Genomic DNA, 12,232 nt, shown 5'->3' with positions numbered 1-12,232 from the left:
AATCTGCCACAAAACTCTTGTGTTCCTCTTAGTTTTAATGTGATCCTGCAGACAGATTGGGATGTCCCTCCAATTCTAAAATTCTTCCTTGTGTTGTATGTTGCTTTGGACAAAAGCATCTTCCACATGAAATTGTATGATTGTACAATTGCAGATTCATAGAGCATCTTAATGCAAAAATAGCTTCATATTTGTTAATTGAAGCCAAACATCAACAAATAATGGCTGTGTCAGGCGTAATCTCAGGACTGCATGTTTTGTCCAAGATTATTTCTCAATATATTTTAGCACTAGAACCAACTCCTAAATCTGTGATAAATAAGAGGTAGTGAAGAGAACTCCTAAATCCCTGAGACCAAATACAGAAGAATGGCAATGTGGGGAATCAACATTTTCAACATTTTAAAGGGATCCTGTGGTAATGAGCTTTTAAAAAGGTATGGCCTTAATTTTGATGTTCCAAATGTTCCTTTCAAGATACCCTTCCTTTCCTTGAATTCCATTTCATTGTGTGACAAGAGAAGATGCTGTTGTCCATCCATCCATCCATCCATTTTCTACCGCTTACCCTGTTAAGGGTTGCAGGGGTGCTGGAGCCTATCCCAGCTGCCTTTGGGAGAGAGGCTGGGTTCACCCTGGATGGGTCGCCAATCCTTCGCAGGGCTAACACGTATAGACAGACAACCATTCACACTCACAGTCACACCTACAGTCAATTTAGAGTATCTGATTAGCCTAGTCCCCTCTTGCATGTCTTTGGACGGTGGGAGGAAGCTGGAGTACTGGAGAGAACCCACGGAGGCACAGGGAGAACAAACTCCACACAGAAAGACCCTGTGCTCGAGCCAGGGCTTGAGCCTGGAACCTTCTTGCATTAAAGTGACAGTGCTAAATACTGCACCACCATGCTGTCCCACGTTCAACTAATTACACTTATTTAATATTGCAATATGACACCTCTTTCTAGAGTACATCTAAGATGAAATCTTCTGCAAAGACCTCTCTATCACTGGTAAATACACTGTGGTTAATCTACCTTTCAAAAAAATAATTTTTTGCTTCAGAATATGTACACATCATGTCAGACTATTCCTTATGTGACCCATTTAATATTTAATTTCCAATTTATGTTTTGCAAATGCAGGGGTTAGTCAATCTAGCCAACATTTACTTAAGAGTGCAAATGATACAAATCACTGAAGGATACTTTCCCACTAATCATAGATTCTTAGAAACCAGGGCCTCAATAACCTTACTTGTGTAGGAACCGCAGTGTAGGGGATGAAAATTTCTGACAACTTTCTCCAAACTTCACTGCAGTAGTCCCTGTGTAATAGTGTTAAAACTTGAAGGAGCGTTACCACACAACACCTCAGAACAATTAACTGCTCTACATACTAATTCAAGGAGGAGAATTTAAAATTAAGATTTGAGAAAGTCATGTGTGAAAGCTTGTGAGCAGGGTGGACCCAAAAGGCCAGGGAGACGAGGTGGCAGGTTTAACAAATCTTTATTTGAGAAAAAAAACAACAACTCAAAAATCGCTTTGGGCAGCGATGGCTGAAGGCTGGTTGACAGTGAGGAGACAGGTGGAGCTTGGTAACCAAATAATCTGGCAGTGGCGTGGAAGTGAACCAGGCTTTCCTAGAGTGGTGATAGCTGGACTGACCCCCAGGTGTGCTCCTCCGGAAAAAGTAGGCCAGCCACAACCCTGAGCCACTGCTTGCTCTGGTAGAGAGATAAGACAAAATGAAATAACCCCAAACACAACACAGCCATAAACCATATGAAATCACTGGACAAAGTGACCAAAAAACTAAATCCACAACAGTAACCCCCTACCAAGGTCTGTCAGGGAAGCATAAAAATCAGACATCAGCCTGGTATTCAGAACCAGTGAGCATGAAATGAGAAGGGAGCACGAATCCAAGAGCACTCCTCTGGGCCGTACCCTTACCAATCCACCAGATACTGGTAGCCGCGGCCCCACCAGCCAACATGCAGGATGCGGTTGACAGTGAATGCTGGGTGGCCATCAATGAGACAGGGAGGAGGAGACGGGTCAGGTGGGGTTTGCAGTGGACTGTCAACCACAGGTTTCAACAGGGACACATGAAAACAGGGTGTACCTTGAGTGCTGCAGGGAATCTTAATCAGATGACACTGGGGTTAATGATATGCTCAGTGACATAGAGGCCGATGTCCCTGGGAGCCATCTTTTGGGACTTCGTTGAAGGGGGAAAGTCCCTAGAGGAAAGCAATCTGATCTGATGATGCATCTTGCACTCTGGGGAAGGAATGGGGTGTTGATCAGTGATCCGCTGGTTCCGGACCGCTGTCTGGACTGGGGCAGCCCAAGCCTCCCTCCAGACCTGACAAGCATGCTGGTAGTGGGCCTGGACTGATGGGACAGCAACCTCTGTCTCCTGACTTGGGAATGGGGTAAGGTGGGGGAGGGGGTGTGGAAACCACCACAGACCATGGAAAGACACATAACAGAAGCAGAGGGCTGACCAGGGAGTTGTGGGAGTATTCCACCCATGGCAAGTATATGCACTAGGAGGCTGGAAGGTGTGCAGGCACACACCGCAGGGAGGATTCCAAGCATTGATTTGCCAGCTCCATGTGTCCAAACCCTGGGGATGGCATCTGAAGGTTAAGCTGGTTGTCACCCCCAGGGTTTAGTAGAAACCCCTACACCTGAGAAGTGAACTGGGGGCCCCTGTCTGAAACCATGTCCTGGGGGATACCATGTAGGCAAAAAATATGCTGAACCAGGAGATTCGAGATTTCTAATGCTGATGGGAGCTTTGGAAGCGGAAAAAAGTGAACAGATTTTGAGAAATGGTCAATTATTGTTAGAATAGAGGTATTATCTTTGGAGGGAGGACAAAATCCACAGCTATGTGTAACCAAAGGCGATGTGGAATGGGTAGGGGTTGGAGGAGACCCGCTGGTGTGTGGTGGGAGGACTTATTCCTGGCACAGACGGAACAGGCTGTGACAAACTCCCTCCTGTCTGTGGTAACGGTCGGCCACCAGAAATGCTGCTGGAGCAAGAAGAAGGTCCGGTGAGTTCCGGGTTGATAGGCTACCTTAGATGAATGCCCCCACTGGAGCACAGGACCTCTCATCAACCAGGGAACATATAGTCCTCTAGATGGACACCCAGCAGGTACCACTTCCTCATGTTGAGCGTTTTGGACACTGTTTGATTTCCCACCTGGCTGCTCTGATTACACAGGATGATGGTAGGATAGTTTCTGCCAAAGCTTCCTCTTTCCCTGGTGTGAACTGCCTGGAGAGGGCATTGAGTTAGATGTTTTGCCAGCCTGGGCGGTAGGAGAGAGTCAAACCTTCCTAGGAAGAAGGCCCACCTGGCTTGGCGTGAGTTCAGTCGATGAGCAGAATGGAGACTGGCCAGGTTTTTATGGTCTGTCCAGACAATGAATGGCTGGGCCACCCCCTCTAACCAGGGACCAGGACTAGGACCGCTGCAAGCAACTCCTGGTTCCCCACATCATAGTTTTCTCTGCTGGAGTCAAGCATCTGGAGAAGAATGCACACGGGTGAAGTTTGTGCTCCGCAGGGGAGTGCTGGGAGAGGATGGCCCCAACACCAGAGTCTGAGGCATCAACTTCCACTATGAACTGCAGGCCCTGATCAGGATGAATTGACACAGGGGCTTGGTTTTTAGCTTTTCGAAAGCTACCTGAAAATCTGGTGACCATACAAAGGTTTTCTTTATTAAGGCTGACTGGGTGAGAGGGGCAGCAAGGCAACTGTAGTCATGAATAAACTGTCTAAAAAAAATGGCAAATCCCAGAAACCTTTGTAACTGTTTATCTGTGGCTGCAGCAGGGCACTGTTCTACTGCTTTTATCTTTTCAGTGTCTGGTTTGAGCTGCCCCCTCTCGACTGTGTCCCAAAAAGCTAATGGAGGCAGCATGAAAGTCACACTTTGCTGCCTTTATGTACAATTTATTTTCAAGTAATCTTTTCAGCACTTGTTTTACATGTTCTACACTATGAGAAAAAACATCAAAATATCATCAAGGTATACAAAAACAAGCCTGTTCAGCATATCCCTGAGCACATCGTTAGGGCCTGGAAAACAGCAGGAGTATATTTAAAGTGTCCAAGGTGTGTGTTGAATGCCGTTTTTTTTTAAAATCCATCCTCCTCTTAATTCTGATCAGGTGGAAGGCATTTCTCAAGTCCAATTTTGTAAAAATGACTGGGTCGTGAAGAGGTATGAAGGCAGAATCTAGCAGCGGAAGAAGGTACTTATTTAGGGCCTGAGCCAGTCCCTGGCGAAGACCCTATTATGTTTCGAAGTCACACTCGCCACTTCAAAAGTAAATTTGACCCCCTAAACATGCATGAAAACTCACCAAATTTGGTAAGCACATCGGGTGCGGCGAAAAATTCGATAATTAAAAAAAAAAGAGGCGCTCTACTCAATAGCGCCACCTACATACACAAAAAACCACGCCACAGACTGTAGGAATGTCCTACAGACATGGGACAAACACCATTGAACTCGTCTCATCAAGACGGATAAATCATACACTCACACCCCTGACCTAACTGTAACAGGATGTCCACAATTTGGACACGAATGTCTAATTTTGGACAATTTTGCGCCCCGAACAAAATCTATCTCCTCCTAAACCGTAAATGCCAGGGCTTCCAAACTTTCACACATTACTCTCCCAACTGTGCTGATTGAAAGTTGTTCAAGGTTAATATACTACGCGCTCGGTTTGGATTTTATGAGCCGTCAAAGTGGGGGAGACACTTTTCGCCTTACAATGGAAGTCTATGGGGAGAGCGTGTCCTCTCAGGGTACATACTCTCAAACAAATGCTTCTCACGTCTATACCATACATCGCACAGCTTTTAAAAACACACCACTGTATTCCTGACAAAAATCCCTACAAAAATATGGTATTTTGTGTGACTTTTGACCAACGTATGCCGACTTATTCAGCTTTTACACACTACATTTCTCTGAATCCTCCACTCTCTCCACTCCAGCACAGATCAGACACAGTGCAGCGGGGGAGGGGTTCTTAAAGGGCCAGCTGGCAGCTCTGCTCTCAGCTCTGCTCTCAGCTCTGACAGAGATGGCAGAGAGCGAGCAGAGAAGGGAGGGGCTCTTAAAGGGCCGGCTCTCAGCTCTGCACTCACACTGTGCAGCGAACTGAGGCTCGTATCTCCTAAACTACAAGGCCTAGGGATTTGCCGATTACACCGTTGGATTCGGGCCGGCGATCCGGCCGCGGCTAGGCGGGGGCTCAGGCCCTAACAACGCTGCTTGCAGCTTTAATTTTGACTGTGATAGCATTTAAAACAGTGTAATCTATGCAGGGCCTTTTATTCTACAAAAAGAACCCTGCTCCAACCAGAGAAGAAGAGGGATGAATGAGATCTGCTGCTAGTTACTCACTGAAGTATTTTTCCATGGTCTTCTTTTCTGGTTTGGAGAGATTGTGTAGTCTGTGTGGGAAGTGATCAATAGTGCAGTTGTATGGTCAGTGTGGTGGAAGGGTGAGAGCTTTATCTTTACTGAACGCATCGTTCAGCTCATGATATTTATTGGGAACATAAGCCAAGTCTATGTCTTTCGGAGGTGCAGGCAAAAGGCTGTCACCTGGTCTATGTGTGGGTTGTGGGTTTGCAGCCAGGGCAGAATGCGGTCAGTTGAGGTACCCATGGGTGTTACGGCTACGGCTTCCCCACCCGCATCCTCACCTCAACCTCAAACTTCCACCCCTGGAGCTGTCACTGGGAGTGTGGCCGTGCAGGCCTGAGCCACGCGCACCGTCGCGAAGACGGCACCCTCACCTGTCATCAATCTATGCTGATCACTTGCCGCACTCTATAGTACCCCATACTGATTCTAAAATAGAACGTCTGATCGGAACAAATGCACCAAACCATGGAACCGTGGAAGATAATCAACAGTGAAAATAACGGTTCTTATGCTGTTAAAACCAGACTAGGGTGGGTGGTCGATGGACATTTGATTGGCTGCAGTTACACTGATATACCCTTTTCACACTGAAAAAAGGTCTGAACTCCTTCTGTGAGGGCTGCGTGTCTGTGTTTTTCTCTCTCGTACGTCATCGTGCTGACAATGTCATCATTTCACATAAACCTGCGCCAGAACACTGAGATGTAAACAAAGGACAACATGGATGTTGCCGAGTCGAACATTAGCGTTGTCGTTGTGTGCATTGCAATGTTGTCTCTTCTACAAAGGATACAAACTCGGCGCAGATTGGAAAATGTCCAAGCGCTAATGCAGCGAAGGAGGATGGAGTTTTTGGCTAGTATGGAAGGGAGCCGAAGAAGCTACAGGCGAAGCCTGACAGGCGCCATAGTGACAAAATCAGGATGCGACAGGGAGGTTGCGTGAAACCTGAGATGATGTGGGTTGCCTTTTTCACACTGCAGGTGAGCCGAGCCGAGCAGCTAAACACCCGGGTCGCTTGGCGAGTCGGTCGATGTGGGTCAAAATGCTGAGTTGACCCTTTCAGAGTGCCGAAAAACCTGCGTTGACCTGCGCTTTTGGTGCAGTGTGAAAGGGGTAATAGTCAACCTAAACAGGTTCAAAGTCATCAGATACCTGTGGTGAATTTGGATGATCTTGTCAAACAGAACTTCAGTCACGACTTCCCTGAGAAGGTGTATGAAAAAAAGGCTGAGAAGTCTATGGAAGATAAACGATTCATGTACATCATGTCTACATCTGCCGAGTTAAAAGATGCACATTACCAGCTGAAGCTCCCATTCAAAAAGATCAACATCTCTACGCCTAACAACCTTGAGCGAGCAGAGCAGCTCGCCCTAAGCTTGAGAAGTCTTCCTTAAAGACTCTAGCTTTCACCAGGAGTACAAAAACTTTCATGAAGAAGTTATCAAAAGAAGGCATGCTGAAATGGTGCCGCACGATCAGTTGAAACAGAAAGAAGGCAAGGTGTGGTATTTGACTCATCATGGTGTACGGAACGCACAAAGTCATTAACCACTGTTGCAAATTGCAGCGAGGAGTCACTGTTCGTAGCATGAAAAGGGTGTGCAAGTGGATGAGAAGCAATTACAGAGCATGTAAAAAGAGCAGAAAATAACACAGGCATGTGATCAGAAATACAATCACAAATTTACCACCCCACTTTCCCCGTCCTCTACGGCGTTTGTTTTGGGGAGGGGTACCAAGTGAGTGGTGCAGGTAGGCAGGTATACCGGTCAACAGGGGAGGGAGGCTAGCAGTTGGGTCTCGCAAATTATGTCCAGATAGCATTTGCGCCTCATCAGAAAGTCAGATGTAGAGTAAAGCTTGGCGATCGTAGGCAAGTAGAGCTGTAGCATTTTGGCAGCAAACACAGAGAAACAGAGCAAAAGCATGACAAACATGACACTGAGTAGACGCGACAGATGGCTTGCCAAACATATTGGCGCCCTCTTGCCTCCAGTTTATGAAAGAGAATTAAAAGAGGCACTTAAAACGTGCAACGAACATTGGATGATGAGAGTCTTCTCACTGTCATGTGTGAGGTGGAAGTGATCATTAACAGCCGTCCCTTAAACTCCATATCAGACGATCTGAATGACTGGGAACTGTTGACCCCAAATCATCTACTCTTGTGTAAGGTGCAACCAATGCTTCCACCAGGAATCTTTAAACCAGAGGACATGTATGTCAGATGCAAGTGCAGTACATATCAGATCTGTTTTGGTCCAGATGGGTAAAAGAATACATTCCACTCATGCAGGAGCATCATAAATGGAACAGAACCAGAAGAAACTTTGCACAAGGAGATATTGTATTGATGGGTGACACAGCAGTGCAGTGGTTAGCACTGTCGCCTCACAGCAAGAGGGTTCCGGGTTTGAGCCCCAGCTCGGGCACGGGATCATTCTGTGTGGAATTTGCATGTTCTCCCTGTGCCTGCGTGGGTTCTCTCCGGGTACTCCGGCTTCTTTCCACCGTCCAAAGACCTGCCTGTGTGGGTTCTCTCCGGGTACTCCGGCTTCTTTCCACCGTCCAAAGACCTGCCTGTGTGGGTTCCCTCCAGGTACTCTGGCTTTCTCCCACAGTCCAAAGACATGCAATTGGGGACTAGGCTAATTGGATTCTCTAAATTGACCGTAGGTATGAATGTGAATGTGAATGGTTTTTTTGTCTATATGTGTTGGCCCTGTGATGGACTGGCGACCTGTCTGAACCCCGCCTCTCGCCCGTAGCCGCTGGGATAGGCTCCAGCCCCCCGTGACCCAGGAATAACAGGAACAAGCAAACAAGCGGAAGAAAATTGATGGATGGATATTGTATTGATAGCAGATACAAATTCTCCACGAGGGTCATGGGTAGCTGCTAGAGTTGTTGATACTAACCCTGATCTAAGAGGAGTGGTGAGGAGTGTGAAGCTCCAGACATTGACAAACGTCATCAAAAGACCGAACAAGAGCTGTCTGTTGGTTCCGGCCAGTCAGTGAAGACTGACACACTGACATGACATATTTTGAAAGATTTTTTTTATTGATTGCTCCTTGTTTTGAGTTTGTTATTACACACTTCGCCCATAATAACAGGGGCCGATATGTAGGAGACATTTTTTGTTTTGTTGCAAAGAACTACAAAACATCGCATTTTTGAGATGAGATAATGTCAGACGCACATCTCATTAAGGAGTGTAGTGTCACATGACCAGGGCAAGGAATAGAACCCAAATGCAGACCGAGAGAAGGAGTGTTCACAAGAAAGGGGTATTTAATACTCAAAAAGACAAATTACAACAAAGGATTCAAAGTAACAATTGAGGAGCAAAAACAAAGTAGTAAACAAAAGGGGGTCAACAGGCCGAAGTCCTGGACGCAAATCAAAGTATCAACTAAACACAAAACTTACACGGGAAATTGAGGAACATGAGGGGGAAATAGGAGACTTGAGACATACAGTGACGACGACATGAACAACAAATATCCGACAATGACTGACAATAAATGACAATGGTCCGACGTGGGCAAAGGGAAACAGAGGTTTATTACACACGTGTAATTAATTCATTTTCTTCTCCGGAGCCTTTGGGCTTCCCTGCTGCTTGAGGAGGCTGCAGACCTGATGAGGCTCAAGCTGCCACCCTTAGCATCACCTGTTCACGTTCCTGTCAATCATTTTCTTCCCCTTTCTCTCCCTCCTTGTCTCTGTCCCTGTCTTTCCTTCTGTATATCTGTCTTTCTCCATTACCTGTATTTGTCTGCCCCACTCTTGCTTTCCCCCCATCTGGTCAAAGGCAAGGCAAAGCAAGGCAAGGCAATTTTATTTGTATAGCCCGTTTTCACCACTAGTTTGTCTCAAAGGGCTTTACATGGCATCATAACAACATCCTCTGCCCTTAGACCCTCACATCGACTGAGGAAAAACTCCATAGAAAACCCTTTTAACAGGGTTTTTAACAGCTGGGTGTTAATTAATTGAAGGTGTGGTACTGGACCTGCTCTACTTGTAAAGTGTCATGAGATAACTTTTGTTGTGCAAAAATTGACTTGATTTGACTTAGCCTATCCATTATATATACAGAGAAACATTCTGTAATTAGCACACAAAATGTAAGTTAAACTACTTAACACATCTTAAACTGTTGGCTATATACTATTGAGACAATCCCATTACCAGTCATGCAATACTTTAATTTAGCCACCTAGCAGGGAGCTAATGATGTGCTAATGAGGCTTTTAAGATCATTTGCACATGTTCCTTGATTCCTCTCTCAAGATCAAGATATATTTCATTTGTCCAACGCATGATGAAATGTGTTTGTTCTATCGTTTAAGATTAAAAGCACAAACAGCACAGAGCAACTTTACAGGCATAAAAAACACATGAAAGCACACACACCATAAAAGAAAACCTTTCATTATAGTAATGTGTAGTGTAGATCTATTGTATGTCCTCCCTTTTGAAATATGTAATTCATAATGCATCACATGCCTGTTATTTGTTTGTTCCCACTTTTCTTCCACAATTAGAATACATTGTATTAGTTATTCCACACATCTACCACTTAGCCATAACTTATGACTAATCTTCTTGTCTCCTCTCCTAGAATTCTAAACCAGTGTTTAATAAATCCATCGTGATCTTAAAACTCGTTATAGTTGTTCTTTTTTTTCTTTTTTCTTTCTCTTTGGAGGCAGCAGTAACATTACTGTTCATTTGGAGTTAAGAAGCTTCAACCATGAAGTTGGAGTTTTTTTTGTGGAACTGGTTTCAAGAAAAAACTAGGGATAGATAGAAGTTGTGAGTGAGAGAGAGAGAGAGAGAGAGAGAGAGAGAGAGAGACTGTGCGAGCTTGCATGCACATGTGTTGGACGGAAATAAGAGGGGAGTGTTATTTATATCAATCTGCAAACTGATACGCAATCTGATCAAGATCCATCACCAGTAAAAGAGCAACAAAAACTTTACAGTGAAAGATAGTGACACTGTTGTACTTGTTTATTTCCCAGCCTCATCACAACCGCATTATCTGTACACTCCTGAGTTACACTGTGGACACAAGCAATGAGCAGCAACCGTATTTATAGGGGCAGGAATAAAAGCATTCATTTCCACCATACTTATGTCTGTGGACACAATATCCGGAAAGAAAAACCTCAGATGAAAACCTGCTTATGAATCATTATTAATTTAATACTCATGACTTTAAGTGACATACAATTGCAAATGAGACCATCAACGTTAGGTTATTTCTAAAAAGGAGTTTTAATTACCTGTCAATGGGTTGAGACTAGACAAAATGATTTATGTTGGGCAGACCAGAAGAGCCCAATCCAGTTGTTGGTGGTAAGTGCATCTGGGGCCTGGTTTGTCAAGCAAAACTGAAAAAAAAAGAAGAAGACCAGAAGAGCCATTTGTATTCAGCTGTTGAATTAAATGTAAATTAAGCTGACGTTAGCCTAGAATCAAAGCAGGAGAATGTGTCTTTCAAGACTTCTCTTGCGCTTCATATTGTTTGATGATGGGCAATGGTTGATGCAGGCGCAGTGAAGAGAAACCTGATGGAGGACAAAGATGAGCTGAAAGGAATGACAGAAAAACATGAGTGAACCTTGGTGGAACATCAAATATTGTTTCATTCAATTCTTTACATGCGATGGGCCTGATCACAGCAGCAGAAATGGTAGGATGGATTTGGCTCTGCTATAAATATGTATATTGAGAGAGCCCATATATATATATATATATATATATATATATATATATATATATATATATATATATATATATATATATATATATATATATATATATATATATATTCCTTTCCACCCCTCATAAATAATGTATTTTTTACATGTTTCAACTGAACAATCAAAATGCGAACCATTTGACTTTGTAAACTCATATTGCCCGAAATAAACACAGCAACCAAATGATATTAAACAAAGCTGATTAGATAGGAGCTCTATGCAGCTGCCCCAAGGGTCCGTGAGGGTGACTCTCATCCTCCTACAGTGCTGCTGCTGGGGATCATCACTCTGCTGCTTCACCTGGATGCCTCTCGGTGATCAACGGGCTTATTGTCTGTTTGCTGCTTGACTGTCTTAATGATGCTCTATGGCTGGCTCCTGGTCTTTAGCAACAGCTTAGATGTCGTTCCATGCTTCATGGGCAAGTCTCAGAAGGCCCTTATCTAAGGTGTACATGTTCATGAAATCAAACAGTAGTCTCAGAGCGACCTTCTGATCTTTCTTTTCAGAAGCGAGGGCAGATAATTTAGATGGTAAATCACAATCAGTAAAGCATTACTGACAAATCTAGCCTAGTTTTTCAAGTCTAGTTGGTAAAAAGCACTTGATTATGTCAGAAGAAAGTACTGGAAACAAATTATAGACCCTCTTTTCAGACATTCTGGCCTCATGGAATTGATTCATGCTTTCCTGGTCAGTTGTTCTGTACCATCTAGACCTCCCTTCCCTGTCCTCGATCCACTGCAGGAGCCCATTGTCAGAAGATCAAGTTCCACTCGAGTCTGTTTGTCACAATCTCAAAGGTGAGCTCCTTCAATGAGATGTTCTGTGAAGTAAAGACATATCATAGCTATAAAAGTTGGCAAGATTGAAATAAATGAATGAAAAACACAGATGAAAACTTATGTGTGTGACTTCAACACTACAGTTCTCACAGTTGCATTTTGAAACACTGCACAGTGTCTACATG

This window comes from Aulostomus chinensis, chromosome 12 (assembly GCF_037954235.1).
Source record: "Aulostomus chinensis isolate RoL2024-O1b breed Wild chromosome 12, RoL_Achi_v1.0, whole genome shotgun sequence".
NCBI lineage: Eukaryota > Metazoa > Chordata > Actinopteri > Syngnathiformes > Aulostomidae > Aulostomus > Aulostomus chinensis.
This window is presented reverse-complemented; position numbering follows the sequence as displayed.